The 17297-nt window shown below is 36.2% G+C and overlaps 1 non-coding gene across 1 annotated transcript; it reads left to right on the top strand.

The window, feature by feature from the left end:
* The first annotated feature begins 6654 nt into the window (after nt 1–6654).
* TRNAW-CCA (transfer RNA tryptophan (anticodon CCA)) lies at nt 6655–6726 on the top strand. The gene has a single exon. It is a non-coding gene; the product is annotated as a tRNA-Trp (tRNA).
* The last annotated feature ends 10571 nt before the right edge of the window (nt 6727–17297 follow it).

The raw sequence follows: 17297 nt of genomic DNA on the forward strand, positions 1-17297 counted from the left end.
CATCTTACAGATGAAAAACTGAGGCACAGAGAGGTAAAATAATCTGCTCAAATTTACTTAGTAGATGGAGCTGGGATAAAGATCCAGTCTTTCTGGACCCATCTGCTTCCAAAACCAGGTTGGTGAAGGTTGACATTTGGGTTCATTCTCATGGAAAAGAGTTTATTAAGCTCAGATTGGGCAGAAAGCATGGGAATGAAGTAAACAGCAAATGCAAAAATCAGCTCTCGGAAAAATATGACAAAACTTGGAGACTGGCAAATTATATGAACTGAGAACAGTGAGGAAACCAGTGTTCCTTGTTTGGCAATGGGATTAATAATGGAGACATTGATCTAAATGGGGTGCAAATGTCTTAGGAGGAAGGGAAAAAATGACCCCAGCTTGATCCTCAAGTATATTTTGTGTATATTCTATTTCTTTTCATTAGAAGAAATTCAATTTATTAGATGAATAGAGGAAGAAAGGGGAAAGGAGAGCGTTTCAAAGAATGAGGTTAAAGTCATCGCAGCTTGACAAAATCTTAAAAATCAAAAAGTATGCCAGAATAGCAGGTATTTGAGACTTACTGTGAGAAACAAGTTTATTTTAAACACATGTGCTTTCTTAATGATACTGCTAGCTTGGTGGCTGTGCAACGCGCCTTGGGCAGGAAGTGCTGATTTGTTTAATTCTATTAAGCCTGTAAGAAAGGTAAATCTGTCTCCTGGACTTAAAGGACCTCTGCTCCAAAGTAAGTTTGACATTGGCCAATAATCACCCTGACATTCCTGTGGCTTTGGCTGCTCTCAAAGCTGCTGAGTGGCACCAAGAGAAGAGGCTGAGTGAGAAGCCTGCTCACAGCAACAGCGCATCCTTTCAGTGCCGAGAAGGGATAATACCGTCGAAACAGCACAAACATAGATGCTGCCCATTGTGTTCACTGTGCTGAGGGACCTTGGGATTAGGAACGGGAAAGTTCTCAAAGCCAACAGTGGCAGAGGGCACGATGTGCTTCCTGAACCAGGTCTAAGTCAAAGGAGTTAATTGTGAAAATGGTCTTTGAAACAGCATGCTTTACAAAAGTGAACTATGCAAACGGGGCAAACTCAATGAGTAGGTGTTATATTTTGGTCACCATTTTAGCTCCAAAATACCATAAGTCTCGGCCCTTAGTAAAGGCTCTTGAAACATGTGGTGCCCTTAGAAGCTTGTTTCTGTGAAGGGTGCTCATCCCAGTTTGCAGAGGAGTTTGGTTTACCTTTTTTGCAGTTTGGTTTACCTTTCGTTGCTCCCAAGATTCTGTTCTGTTGCATAGGTCCAGATATTTTAATTTTCCCCAAGTATCATCATCAATATTAATAGTTGTATAAAAATAAGTCAGGACAGGTCTGGTAGACATCTATTTTATTTCCAGTTCCTGTCATTTTCTGTCAGTAGGTATGAAATTCATGTGCACTGAAAGGTGACCTGCAATAACCTCTTTTTCCTGTTAATTTTTAAAAATCTTTACCAGATTCAAGGAGAATGTGCAGTGCAAAAGCTAACTCATTTTGTCTTGGTGGTGATGGAAGAAAAATTAGATGCTGCTCCCCATAACAGCCAGTTGTGTTGTAGCCTATGTGGCCTGTGAGTCATAAAGCCACCAGTATCCTAGAAGGAAGGGGCATTGATAGATACATGATCAATAGATAGATAGCAGGTATATGTATGCATATATCACATTACATAACAATAGAGACTGAGCAGTCTAGTCTTAAAATGTACAGCAAGTAGCTTGAAAATTCTTCCTACAGTAATGTCACCTACTAATTGTAGATCTATAGCAATTTATCATATTGTTTGGTAATAGTCTTTTAATTTTGCAATTAGTCCTTCTGTCATCAATGATGTCAACTATGAAAGTTCATGTTTAATTTCAAAATACTTACTAAATTTTCCTTTCATCACAAAGGCCATAGTGATATCACTGACCAAATGAAAACTACAGGATGGACAAAATCTGTTGCGGAGTCAGCAGCATCTACCAAAATTTATTATTTTAGTTAGACTTTGCCCCACAGGAAAATTTTGCACGGGCAACCACAAATGGTGTGTCTACATATCACTCTGTGAAGCATGAGTTTTCATTTAGATCAAACTGATTGGTGTAAGTTAATTTTGCTCATTTTAAATTCCAAGATTTTATGCATGTATGAAACAGAAAGTGATAGCAGAAAATGCTGTGGTTCCATTAGTAGCAGAGTTTCTCAAGTTTGAAGGATGTCAGTTTTGTATCAGCAGATGCCTCAAATTGAAAATGAGTTAATGAGCTGTTCTTTTTTTCCCACGTGGTTGCTGGAATCACAGTGAAACTTTTGGAATGTATTCTTTCGAAGGTGAAGCATCTGATATAATTGGGAATGTTAAAGTGTAAGAGTGAAGTTACAGACTTGTTTTTATGGTGATACTATGAGTAGAAAATTTTGTGGAGCACATCACCATGGTGACAACGTTTTCACTAAATTAAGAAATCTATGGAAGAGAAATATTTTTGGAATTGCTTGTGGTACATACATAATTTATAAATTCATCCAAACAAGCTGTAATATTCTACCAGCTGAATTAGAAGCTACAGTAGGCAAAATCTACAAATATTTTTATATGTACATAATTGGAATAACTAAACTTTTGTAATAAAACTAATATTGAATTAAAAAAATCTTCAGCATGGGAATGTACTCTTTCTTTGCAACATCTCATCAGTAAGATTTCAGGAATGTTTGAGCCTTTGAACAACTACTTTATAAATCATCCTTAATGTCCAACAAAGATATTGATATTTTTGTAAATTATTTCTCTAAGTTTTGATTGCATTTTGTTCAAAGTCAGCTGGAATTTTTTTAAAACAAAGTATTCAACAAATGGTGTGGCAAGAAAAGCAACCTCAGGTTGAAGCTTTTAGCAAACTGAAATTGTTGAAGACAGTATCTTGAAAACAGGAAGACATTTATCTCTACAAAAGCAATGAAGAGATGAATAAATCAAAGAATGAGATCACAGACAGCATAAAATTAGTTTTGAAATTACATAACATCTTTGGAACATCTGACTTGTGGGAAAAATTAGTTGATAGATCTCCTATTTGTAATTGAATAAATTTATGTCCTGTATTGAAATAAAAGAAAATTGAGAAAGCCTACAATTCTGCAGCGTTTAAGTTTGGTAAACTTTCAAGAAACTCATAAACAGACGAATTATTTGACAAATGTTGTCTTATAAAAATATTTGTTGAAGGACACTACTTTAAATGGAAGAAAAAAGGCAGTGTTTGTGAAAATATTTGGGCTGAAATATTTACTGGTTTCAGTATTAATAAATTGGAATTGAGAAAATATTTTACCAAACAGAATTTTTTTAGAGATTGCCACCTTACTTAGCACATTTAGAGAGAATATTTTCTTACCTCTTTTCTACAGAGGAATCATTAAATAAGCTGTTGATGATCTCAACTTTTTAAACATAGAATTCTAATTCAAAAATATTGCAGACAATTTTATGGTAAAAAATAAAAATAATAAGTCCATACCTTACAAACTGTATTCTTTGGTTATGGACATGAACTTAGAGAGATTTAGATAATCAGCTGATTAAAATATGTAAATATGTGCCAAGAATGTTTTTTTCTTAATAGCTTATAGAATCAATATGGATCTTTTAAGTTTCTTTCTAATATATATGAAAATATATATTAGCTTTATCTTTAAGAAAAAACTCAGGTTTTGAAAGTAATTTTTGAATAGAATTGCTTTGTAGGTCCATGAAGAGAATATAATAAGATTTTAGGCAATGAATAATATTTTTGAACAATAGATAAACTTTCCAAAATGATACAAACAATTATTTTAGTACTCCTTTTGCTCTCAAATGCCTCCCATAAATATTATGGGCATCCAGGTTAGCTTCTGAAGACTGAGAAAAAGCTATAACTTTTCTGCTTAGAGATGTTGTTACTTAATGCATCTAACATTCATATTAATCTCTATTCAAGGAGTATTGTGACCATGGTAGAATTTCTAAAGCTAGAAGAATTTCTAAAGAAGTAATCATGTTTTAGCCAGGCTTTAGCCCATGAGAAATTCAGTGATTTCAACATTTGAGTAGAGGAACAGTCTTCATACAAATTAAGACAGTTATATATTGTTGGATGAAATGTATGAAGTGGTATTTCTTTACTTCCTGTTTTTTTTTTTTAATATATATATAAGAACCAGTCACCAGTGCCCCAGCTGCTCCTTTTCTATGACTGCAGTATAGTTCTGAAATTATGGTCCTGGCAGTGACATAGTAGTGAGTAGAGTGGTGATGAATCAAAGTCTGAGGTTTCTTCCTACTGTATAAGATTACAAATCACTTCATAGGATTGAAAGACTGTTTATTCCTTGGTGGGCTTGTGGGGTTCCCAGTAGAAGACAACCTTTTCATTTATACACTATTTGCAATAATTGAAATGATAAGTTAGTCCTCATTTCACATTTTAAAGTTGAGAGGGAGGCAAGCTTATTTTATACAGTAAAGAGCAAGCACAGGCTTTGATATCCGAATTTAGGACTTAGATGAGGCAAACAGCCCTTCCCTGTTCCTGGTAGGATAAAATAGGACATTTTCTAGGTTATTGGTATTAGCTGACAAAATCTTCCCATGCCAAGAGTAAATATGTCATAATTGCACTGTATCATTGAGTCAAAGAAATGGATGTACCCCAGAGCTTCAGTTTTTCCCAGACTTGACTCAACCATGGGTCATGGATGACACACATATCTACCATGAGAAAAAGCTTTCTGGGTCTGTGAAAAGGAGAACATTGCAATTAGTCATATTTCCACTTAAATTACCCATGTCACTCTTCTCTGATTTTTTTTTACTCATATTGCTAATCAAAATAATATAAAACAACATATTGAAGCACTTGTACATGTTCAGTTCAGTTTAGTCACTCAGTCATGTCCAACTCTTTGCGACCCCATGAATTGCAGCACGCCAGGCCTCCCTGTCCATCACCAAATCCCAGAGTTCACCCAAACTCATGTCAGTTGAGTCAGTGATGCCATCCAGCCATCTCATCCTCTGTTGTTCCCATCTCCTCCTAACCCCAATCCCTCCCAGCATCAAAGCCTTTTCCAATGAGTCAACTCTTCACATGAGGTGGCCAAAGTACTGGAGTTTCAGCTTTAGCATCAGTCCTTCCAATGAACACCCAGGACTGATCTCCTTTAGGATGGACTGGTTGGACCTCCTTGCAGTCCAAGGGACTCTCAAGAGTCTTCCCTGGAATAAAAATCAGACAGTGATGGCTCCTGAGATTATAAATTAAAATAATAATGACAGTGATAAATAACAGCAATAATAATAATGGTAACACTGATGTATAGCAGGCACCATGCTCAGTATTTTACATATTTAATTTTCCCAACTGATTCTTTAAGATAAATCCTATAATTATCCCAATTTTAAGGATTAAGAAACTAAGGCACAGAGAGGTTAAGTCATTTGCTCAAGGTCACATAGCTACTAAGTGAGAGAACAAGGAATTGAGTCAAGCTGCCTGGACCCAAAGGTCATACTCATAACCATAGGCTATATAGCCTTGCATTACATCAGGTTTGCATCCCTGGAAGGAACCTTACTTCAAAGTGGTGAGCTCTCATTTTATATTCTAATTTTTTTGTTTCCTTTTATTTTCTATTTTTTCCCAAAAGTTTAATGAGAAACATGAGTAATTAAAAACAGAAAAAGATAACAGTCATTACAGTTTTAAGTTTTTTGCCTTGTCTCTCCAGCCACATTTCAGTTTTCTTGAGAGCAGCAGATATACATCCTTATATCTTCCCACGTGGTGATATAGGAGATAAAAAAAAATACCTCAGACCTCAAGGAATATGCATATATTAAGTATATATATTCACAGTGGTATAACTCAGTGTGATAAACTATAGTCATACTATAAAAAGACTATTTTAGCTTTCGTGGACGAAAGGAATTGGGTATATAGTTAGTTTCACTAGAATGTTATCATTGCTATTCCATTGTACATGAGATAGTGTTCCCATTTTTTCGTGTTCTTCTTGTTTTGTGTTTGTGCCTGTATATACTAATTTATTCTGTTTCTTTTTCATTCTCTATTTTCTGTCAGATTTTTTGATGTTTTTGTACTTTCATAAAATAACTAGGAAGTTTCCCATATTTTCTATGTCCGAGATCAAACAAAAAGTCCTTAATTTTTTAAAATATGGAAAAATCGAGCACAAAACTCTCTGAACCTGGACATTTTTCTGAAGTTAACAAGTACACAGCTGTGCAAAGTGCCTTGCTACACCTTTTGAATATCTCCCATATTCACCCACTCCATATTTACAGAGTTTAGAGAGTTTATTAAGGTGTTAGCTTATAGCTCTGCTGGGTTATAGATGAATACAGTGAATAAGACAAAGCTCTGAAAATTACGAAGCTTAGTGTAAATTACAAAGCTTGGTGTAAATTCAGTTTTAACTGTGGTCCCTTTTTGATTTCTAAAATTATTTGAGTTGTTTTGAATTTCTAGACTAGACTTAAACAAAATTTTGCTCATTTTAGTTTATTTACTTTTCCTTAAGAATCAGTTATCAGACTCATTTATTTATTCTTTCTTTCCCGACTTCCCTGGTGGCTCAGGGGTTAAAGCGTCTGCCTCCAATGCAGGAGGCCCAGGTTCGATCCCTGGGTTGGGAAGATCCCCTGGAGAAGGAAATGGCAACCCACTCCAGTACTCTTGCCTGGAGCATCCCATGGAGGGAGCCTGGTAGGCTATAGTCCATGGGGTTGCAGAGAGTCGGACACGACTGAACGACTTCACTTTCTTTTTCTACTTTCTCAGTAATTAATTGAGATTCCAAATATTTTCTCTGAAAACAGATTTAAATTTTTAAAAAGTTTTTGGCTGAATGCTTAGTTGTGCCTTTTTAAACAGCCCAATCCTATAAACTTACACTATTATTTTTGAATACAATTTTGGTTGCATCCTATATAGCTTGATATTAGTATCCTTGCTGCTGCTGCTGCTGCTAAGTCGCTTCAGTCGTGTCCGACTCTGGGCGACCCCATAGACGGCAGCCTGCCAGGCTCCCCCGTCCCTGGGATTCTCCAGGCAAGAACACTGGAGTGGGTTGCCATTTCCTTCTCCAATGCATGAAAGTGAAAAGTGAAAGCGAAGTCACTCAAGTCGTGCCCGACTCTTAGCGACCCCATGGACTGCAGCCCACCAGGCTTCTCCATCCATGAGATTTTCCAGGCAAGAGTACTGGAGTGGGGTGCCATTGCCTTCTCCGATTAATATCCTTATTTTGACTGAAATTACATTGCATTTATATTTTTTCCCTTATTGTTCCAGTTGTTTGAAAAACATTCAAGTACATATCAAGATAATAGAATATTTATGTTTATGAATCTGCCTTTAAGTTTGGATATGTCTACCATGGTTGGGTGTTAAATAAAAGCTTCTATTATTGCAAATTTGCTGAGAATTTTCAATATGTTTCATGACTGTATGCTAATGGTATATTTGTTCATAGAAGCCAATGTTTTCTACTTTCTATTTTATTAGCATTTTGTTAATAAAATTCCCTATGCCATTTTTTAAATCACTTTTACCCAGACTCATAGATAACAATATTAACTTATAGCGCAATAGGTATTTTATGCAAATTTATTCTTACACACTACTTGTTTTCATTGTGAACTTTCTTTTATCAAGATAGTATACTTCTTGTCCCTTTAGTTTGTTTTGTCATTAATTTGTTGGATTTTAATATAACCATATTCAGAAACTAATTTATATTTTCTTACAATTAATAACCTCGGATATCCAGATGACACCACCCTTATAGCAGAAAGTGAAGAGGAACTAAAAAGCGTCTTGAAGAAGGTGAAAGAGGAGAGTGAAAAAGTTGGCTTAAAGCTCAACATTCAGAAAACTAAGATCATGGCATCTGGTCCCATCACTTCATGGGAAATAGATGGGGAAACAGTGGAAACAGTGTCAGACTTTATTTTGGGGGGCTCCAAAATCACTGCAGATGGTGACTGCAGCCATGAAATTAAAAGACGCTTACTCCTTGGAAGGAAATAGCATATTAAAAAGCAGAGATATTACTTTGCCAACAATGTCCGTCTAGTCAAGGCTATGGTTTTTCCAGTGGTCATGTGTGGATGTGAGAGTTGGACTGTGAAGAAAGCTGAGCGCCAAAGAATTGATGCATTTGAACTGTGGTATTGGAGAAGACTCTTGAGAGTCCCTTGGACTGCAAGGAGATCCAACCAGTCCATTCTAAAGGAGATCAGTCCTGAATATTCATTGGAAAGACTGATATTGAAGCTGAAACTCCAGTACTTTGGCCACCTCATGCGAAGAGTTGACTCATTGGAAAAGGCTTTGATGCTGGGAGGGATTGGGGGCAGGAGGAGAAGGGGATGACCCAGGATGAGATGGCTGGATGGCATCACTGACTTGATGGACGCGAGTCTGAGTGAATTCCGGGTGATGGTGATGGACAGGGAGGCTTGGCGTGCTGTGATTCATGGGATTGCAGAGTCGGACACAACTGAGCGATTGAACTGAACTGAACTGAATGAACCCATTATTATTAAATATTTGAACTATCAACTTTAGGTCTCACTTTGGTTTCCATATATCTCTTGTAGGCAGACTATAGTTGTTTATTAAACAAATTGCCTTGTCCTTTATTAAAAAGAGATTAAATAACATATTCATTGTTATTGGTGAGGTTTGTTTTTCTGTGATCTTAATAGAGTTCTTTGTTTTGTAAAACTTTTTCTAGTTTCCTTGTGGTCTTTTACTATATGATTGATGTTTTCTTTGTTTTTGTCTTTTAGTAAAATTCTATCTGAGTCTTTAAGTCTTTTAAGTCAACTGAAATATTTCTTTTTAAAAAATCAAAGCAGAAAATAAAATGTGACTTGTTTTTATAAGATTCTAAATTTTTTTAAACTCTTTCCCTCCTATAGTGAAGTCACTTAGTCATATCTAACTATTTGAGGCCCCATGGACTGTAGCCCGCCAGGCTCCTCCATCCATGGGATTTTCCAGGCAAGAATACTGGAGTGGGTTGCCATTTCCTTCTCCAGGGGATCTTCCCAACCCAGTGATCGAACCGGGTCTCCTGCATCACAGGCAGATGCTTTACCTTCTAAGCTACCTAAAGTCCGTCTTCCCTCCTGTACTCATTTATAAATTTTTATAAATTTAATCAAGAATTACAGATTTCTACAAATATTATGAAATGTTGATGTTTAAAATTTTTTTAAGCGTTTGAACTTGCGATTTTAATTGTCTTATAGTAATTTTTCAGTCTTACTTCCTTTACTTAAGTGATTGTTGCATTGCATTTTTTTAAATGTTATGTGTATTTTGCCCCTTAGTGTAACTAGAATATATTCTTAAGAAGCGTTTTCAAAACATTAATGAGTGGTTCATTTCTTCATTCTTGTATACTTGAGAATATTTTTCCTGTGACTTCACTTTTTAACATGTATTAAATTATTCAAATCATTTATTCTGATATTTAGTGTTATGGGAAATCTTGAAATTAGCTAATTAACAATATTAAGTTATAGATGACCTATTGTTTTATCTGTTTAGATGTTTAAAACATTTGATATTAAATTTTTAAATATTTTGTTATTTTTGAATGTTTTTGTTTTTGGCATGGGGTAAAAACCAGTTCTCTTTTCAATCAGAACATTTCATTAATTTTATACTTAATTGTTTTTCAATTTTGTTTCCTTCTATTCTTTTTTAAATGCATGATGTTGATCCTAAATGATATATACTCTATCACTTTGTCCTTTTACTTGGTTTTATTACTGTCATGTAATCATTGTAACATAGAAAGTTTTCTCAAATTGGGTTCAATATTTCTTATTTCATTTTCTGTTTCCAAAATTCTGTTTTTTACTGCCTTCAGTTAACTTTATATTTCTGTTAATATGCTGATACTTTTATTATCTTCTTTCAAACTTAAAAAAAATTCTTTTTCATTTTGATTTAAACTCCATGTCAACTGGCTAAAATTGATTACTTCCTGACATATTTTCATTATATTATTCTTTCTTCTATTTTATTAAAAACCCAAAGCAGATAGCTAATGTTTTTTTGTTTTTGTTTTTTCCATTTCTATAGGTGAACTAAGTTAAGAATATGACTTTCCTGAGAGAGTCCTCAGGGTAATAATTACCATTTGGCCCTGTGAACACAGGAAGGAGAATTCAGAAATTCAAGTTATTTCTGACTGCACATTAGAATTATATGGAGGGCTCTTAAAAATGATCTTCTTTGCTCTACCCATTGACTTCCTGATAGAGTACATCTATGTTGTTGTTAAGTCGCTAGGTCCTGGTTGACTCTTTGTGAACCCAGGGACTGCAGCCCACCAAGCTCCTCTGTCCATGGGATTTCTGAGGCAAGAATACTGGAGTGGGTTGCCATTTCCTTTTCTAGGGGATCTTCTCTACCCAGGGATTGAAACTGCACCCCTGAATTGGCAGGCTGATTCTTTATCACTGAGCCACCAGTGAAGCCCAGAGTAGTAGGTCTATTGTTGTTCAGTGGCTCAGTCGTGTCCGACCCTTTGCAAGCCCATGACTGCAACACGCCAGGGTTCCCTGTCCTTCACTATCTCCCAAAGCTTTCTCAACTCATATCCATTGAGTCAGTGATGCCATCCAATCATCTTGTCCCCTGATGTCCCCTTCTCATCCTTCCTTCAATCTTTCCCAGCATCAGGGTCTTTTCTAATGAGTTAGTTCTTCGCATGAGGCGGCCCAAGTATTGGAGCTTCAGCATCAGTCCTCCCAATGAATATTCAGGACTGAATTCCTTTAGGATGGACAGGTTGGATCTTCTTGCAGTCCAAGGGACTGTCAAGAGTCTTCTCCAACACCACAGTTCAAAAGCATCAATTCTTTGGCACTCAGCCTTCTTTAGTTAGTTGCTCAGTCATGTCAGACTCTTTGTGATCTAATGGACTGTATCCCATCAGGCTCCTCTGTCCATGGGATTCTCCAGGCAAGAACACTGGAATGGGTTGCCATTCTCTTCTCCAGGGGATCTTCCTGACCCAGGGATCGAAGTCAGATCTCCCTCATTTCAGGGAGATACTTTACGATCTGAGCCATCTGGGAAGCCTCTGCCTTCTTTAGTTGGACCCAATTGTATTTTGTTTGTTTTCTTTGTTTCTATAGCTCCACAGAAGGTACTTAGATTTAGGTAGGTATGAAAATCACCTAAGAATATTATCACCTCATAGAAGAGATGCACTTGAATAGCTATATCCTCCATTTCTATCTTGCATATAATTTTTCAAAAAAGTTTTATGCACCTTAGATTTTAAGGTAGAAATATACTTTGGCTCACCCATCACTCTCTTTGCAACTAAAGACACAGCTTCTTTGATTCCCAGAAAATATTTTCTTTGATTCCCAGAAAATATCTAGCTGCTCCCTCTCACTAGATTTGACAGCCACTTTTCCTTTCACATCAGCACTTTTTGTGCTCCTGAGACATTGTAAGAATACAATAGCTACCTTTCATTGAGCATTTAATCTTTATGTACAGTCTCTCATTTAATCACCCTATCAACTCAAAGGAAATGTGTAGGTAAGAGGAGTCTAAAAAGGCTTAGTACTGTAGTCAAGATCACACAGCTGGTGAAGCTAAAATAATAGACTTCCCAATCTCTCCTCTTATGCACTGCACTTCATGGTTGTATAATACTCTGAATGAAAAACTGAATACCAATCTACATTTCTCAGAGTTTCCTTTTCTTTCACTGTTGCAAGGATACAGCCTACTGGGCCTCTGGCAGTGTGGCAAGAGTGTACTTGATGGAAAGAAGCCAATATTCAGTACTGAAGAAAAGGAAGGAAGGAATGCCTAGCTACATAACTGCAGATGGTTTTCAAGAAAGAAATCAATTTTCAAGTGCAAATGGTTATTAAAGTGTAACCGACCTCAAAAGATTTTAGAAAGGAAAGTCATTATATGTGAATAGATTATGCTATTTATCTCTCATGCAAATATTTGGCACTGGGAAAGAGGCCAAGTGTAACATCTGTAAACAGTTTGGTACTGTCTATTGTGCTCTCAATCAACAGTACCATTTCAAAGTTTGTCTTGGTTGCTACTCATCTTGATCTTCTAGAAGGATTTTTCTTCAGATACATAAAGCTGGTGAGAGGTGAGATCATAGTGAAGATTTTCCCTCTTACATACTCAGTGAATCTTATGGTATCACTAATTTAAGAAATTTAAAATATTGAGAAAACAGAATAAAAATAAAGGAAAACTGATGAAACAACCAGTTAAAATTCAACCAAACTTGTTTGACATCATATGCACAATATAGAAATTATCTGAATTTTTATATATTCCTATTGAATTCAATTTTTTAAAATTCAGCTGTATGACAACTTTTTTTTATATCTGTAATTATACCCATAATTTATTTTTCTATTCTACCATTGATATGCATTCGAGTTTTTCTATTGAAAATGAGTGCTTATGCTCACCACAAGACTATTCATGACCACAACTTTTTATAAGAAAACAAGAAAGGACAAAATTAACTTGAAATGATTTAAGCCTCAATGATTTATTAACTCAGATGTCTTATAAAATGAAATAAAACTAGTTAACTGTCTGATATTATTTGCATTTTTGTTAACCTTTTATCTGAATTTTCCAATCTCTAGGTAAAATAGTTATACTCCTCAAAAGTCATAATGTTAAGATAATTATAGTTCTCAAAAGTTATAATAATTTAAATTTATTTTGACATGCTTTGGTTTATTTTATTTTCCTTATTATGCCCAGGATAACAATACCTTCCAAAAGTTTAAGCATAACATAGTAAAGTCAAAAATTATGTAAGACCTGTAAATATGAATGCATAGAGTATTTGAGTATGATTCCTAGAAGAGGGTAAAGGGAAACAGGTATGGATATTTTGAAACCACTTCTCAGCTTTAGCCAACTTGCAGGTTTGAGGTCCTCTGATCCAGTTAGACATCTTCAGTTAACAGATGAGGAAGTGAAAGGACAGACAAAATCAAACAATACACTAGTGACAGAAGGAGATTTTGATGTGGCCAAGTTTCTTCTGTCCATTTTCACAATCATGGAGATCATCTTTTCTGACAGATTTGCAGAGCAGAGCTGTTCATTCGTCGCTGAAGTGCTCTTTTCTCATACAGCGTGCTCTGAGAGGAAGTTCCACTCGTCCTTAAACACGTCCACCATAAGCCCTTCCTCCTTTGGGCCATTGAATCACCCATCTGGGCTTAATGCCTTAGGGACTATCATAAAGTGGAAACATGCTAGGTGTCCTTAAATTATTTTCATCATAACTCTAAATAGTTTTCCAGGCTAACTAGGTATTTCCCTGGGAATTTACCACAGGACTGAATTTACAAGAACTCAGCTAAGCAATAAACCAATGACAAATGGTCAGGGTTCAAGTTAATTATACTTACTAGCTGTGCAAATTGTGAAATTTTTTTTCTTCTCCAAATGAGAATGTGTGTTAGTCGCTTAGTCGTGTCGGACTCTCTGCAACCCCATGAACTGTAGCCCACCAGGCTCCTATATCCATGGGATTCTCCAGGCAAGAATTCTGGAGTGGGTTGCCATTTCCTTCTCCACCAAGTGAGGATAATAATACTTAAATCTGAAAGTACTATAAATTTTAAATAAGGTAAAGGAATTTCCAGACATATGGTAGTTCATTGCAGTTATTAATATTATTCTTTTGGAATGCAAGAAGCTATCTTATCCTAAAACTATTATAGCTCTATCTAGGCTTTTAGACTACTCAAAGTCCACTGTTGGAGATCAGTTCTTGATTTTAGCATTTTCTTCTCTAGTTATCAAGATTTTTTTAAAAGTAAAGTCTCCTGATGACTCAATACATTAAGCTTCAATAAATCACAAGCTTTGTGTAAATATACCTACTTTAAATATTTCCAAGATTAGAAGAGCCAGAATAGAACGCACTCTGGAGCCCGTGAAGAGTCAATGTCTAGACACAGGAGAGACAGAGGAGAAAAAGACAGGAAAGTTGAAGAACACAGATTGTTGTGCAGAAGAGCATCTCTACATGTTTGCCAGTATTTTCTGAAGGCATCAGTGACAGAACAAAATACTTAAATTACACATTTGTAAGTTTCTTCTTGAGAATAACAAAACCTTGATAGTTCACTGTTTGGGAAAAAAACAACAAAAGTAAAGAAAATGTAAACAAAAGCAATTGAGCAAAGGAGAGACTGAGCAAACGCAGAAGTAGTAATGCTTGTGAGTATGGTATTTTATCCTTCGGGTTTTAAGTAGAAATTAATCATTTTCTTTTGGAATGCTCATTTCAAACACATGTGAATTGTGACCAAATTTTATCTCTTGCCACTGACTCCACTGGGAAGCTTCTGGTGATAAATCTCCATGTCAGTATACACTGTCTCCCAGAATTGCAAACATGTCGGAATGAAAAAGTCTGGTTATACTGGAAATAACCAAGATAGGTCAGGGTCATGCTATATGAAACAGTTTTTTATTCCACTAAGGAGAAATGGTAAGTTTTATGTATGAAATCAGAGACAGTGTTTTGGAGAATATGATGATAGCCACAACTCTAAGAAGAGTATGAAACAAGCACATCAGAAAATTTTGTATATTGTGGTCATTTTATTTTAAAATTGAAAGAAGGGCCAAGTGCAAATCTCCAGGTGAAGTGCTGATATTTTGGAGATCTTTGATGGCTGGATGCCAGGCTTCTCTTCAGGACAAAAATGAGGCTTCTTGAAAAGGACCATGTCCTGTGATGGCTCTGAGTAGCATATTATTTATACCTACTTGGCAAATGTTATTAAATAATAATGATGAACTTCCCCCGATGAGAATGGGGAAAGGGTAGGTATCTGTACGTGTGTGGCACAGGGAAGTAAACACACTGGAGATGGGTACCAAAAGAAACTACACAGAGATTTGCTCTAGGTCACAGGTGTAACTAGAGAACTCTATTTCATAGAGTCAGGCAGGAAGGTAGTTTAGCTTAACTTTCTGAATTTATTATAAAATGTTTAAGGCACTAAAAAGTGTAATGAACAGTACAATAATGACTCATGGAGCCACTACCTGTTTCAGAATGGAGATGTTACTAATGCCCTTAAAAATGACATGGAAGCCTTCCAATAGCATTCTCTTCCAAGTTCCCAAAGAAACCAGTATCCTAAACTTGGTGATTGTTTTTATGATTTTCATGTACATAAAATATATATCATGTATTATATATACACATATATTTAAGAAGACATATATACATTATTTAAGAAGACACATACTTACACAGTATGTGTCTTCTTAAATAATTCTTAAGGGCCTATCCTTAACATGTAATAGTCATTGCACATTTTGAACTATACATAAAGTTATTATTCCTTAACATTCTCCTGAAACCTACCTGTTTTTTTAATCTTAAAAAAATTTTTTTAAACAAATTTATTTATTTTAATTGGAGGCTAATTACTTTACAACACTGCAGTGATTTTTGCCATACACTGACATAAATCACATGGGTGTACATGTGTCTCCCATCCTGAACCTACCTCCCACCACCCTTCCCATCCCATCCCTCAGGGTTGTCCCAGTGCACCAGCTTTGAGTGCCCAGCTGAAACAAGTTTTAAAAACTTTTTGCTCAATATTGTTTGGGAGAACCCTGTGACTCATTGGAAAAGACTTTGATGCTGGGAGGGATTGGGGGCAGGAGGAGAAGGGGACGACAGAGGATGAGATGACTGGATGGCATCACTGACTCGATGGACGTGAATCTGAGTGAACTGCAGGAGCTGGTGATGGACAGGGAGGCCTGGCGTGCTGCAATTCATGGGGTTGCAAAGAGTCGGACACGAATGAGCAACTGAACTGACTGAACTGAACTGATGAGGTAATAACATATTCATTCATGAGATATCCAGAATATGGGCTCGCATTGTAGAGTTCTGCTAAAAATGATTCACTTTTCCTTTCTTGGAGATTCGAAGTACACTAACATATTAAAGACTATAGAAAAATTTCCAGTAAAAACCTTTGTTTATTCTTATTTAATCCATCATTTCCTACATTTATTTGACCACAGAATTATCTCTTCATGTAGCAGCTTGTTAAGCTCTTGCATTGCTAGTGTTCCATGGAACATAATTTGAGAAACACTGCTCAATTCCCAAGCCCTTCTGTAAAAGAGTCATGCTTCAGGTCAGCTGAGACACATCTGAGCTGCAGGAATATTTGGCACCAAAAACCTTAAAGAATATTGTTTCATAATAAGAAAGTAATCAGTGCTATCTATAATCAGTACAACTTTATTCTCTTGATGGAATATCCTATTTTCTTTTTTGATATTTCAAAGAGGGAAAGTATTTTATAATGAGGTCCCATGATTATCAATAAGATAACATGAAAGATTAGCATAAAAACCTATGGTTATCATTTCCCTCACACTAAGGAAGTATTTTAATCATTCTCGGGCATAAAATTTGCACTGCCTATTATGAAATAGCCTGAGGCATGGCAGTATATTTATAGACTAACAGGATGGAAAGGAAGGCTAAAATCTCATATTACTTTTGGCTATAATCTCCAAGGGTTAGGTCCAGTTGACTATCCGTCTGGGTTCAGTTACATGGGGCAAGCAAGGGGTATAGCCCTGAGTTTTTTTTTTTTTAAAGAAACAGATAGTTCTATGACACTGAAAATAAAGTGGTAGTATGTGTCAGCAGAAGAGGAAAGAACTGTGGGGAATTGCTTTGTTTCTTTATTCAGTAATTAAATATTCACAGTCCCTGATCTCATTCGTCTCATCTCCTGCATAAGTATTAAAAAGGTAGATGACCCCAATGACTACAACACAAAGTGACACAGTCATAGTTCACGGGCACCTAAGTACAACCTTTGACATGAATGGGAGGAAAGAAATTGAGACTAGCGTTTAAGGGAAGAGAAATGCCAACCAGGGATTTGGGGTTCCTCCTTCACTGTCTCATCCTTACCCTCCTCTGCTCTGTATCTCTGAAGGGCTGTTTCCTAGCCTCCTGAGTCAGGACCCTCCTGATCTCCCAGAGGCTGTGGATAGCAGTTGGCAGGAAAGTCAGGAAAACAAGGAGGAGGGTTATTTTTGCGACTCCTGTTCCTACCAGGCAAGCTCTGCCAGGATTCCAGCTTCCTCCAGCTAATTCCAG

Source organism: Capricornis sumatraensis, chromosome 13, assembly GCF_032405125.1.
Source record: "Capricornis sumatraensis isolate serow.1 chromosome 13, serow.2, whole genome shotgun sequence".
Classification (NCBI taxonomy): domain Eukaryota; kingdom Metazoa; phylum Chordata; class Mammalia; order Artiodactyla; family Bovidae; genus Capricornis; species Capricornis sumatraensis.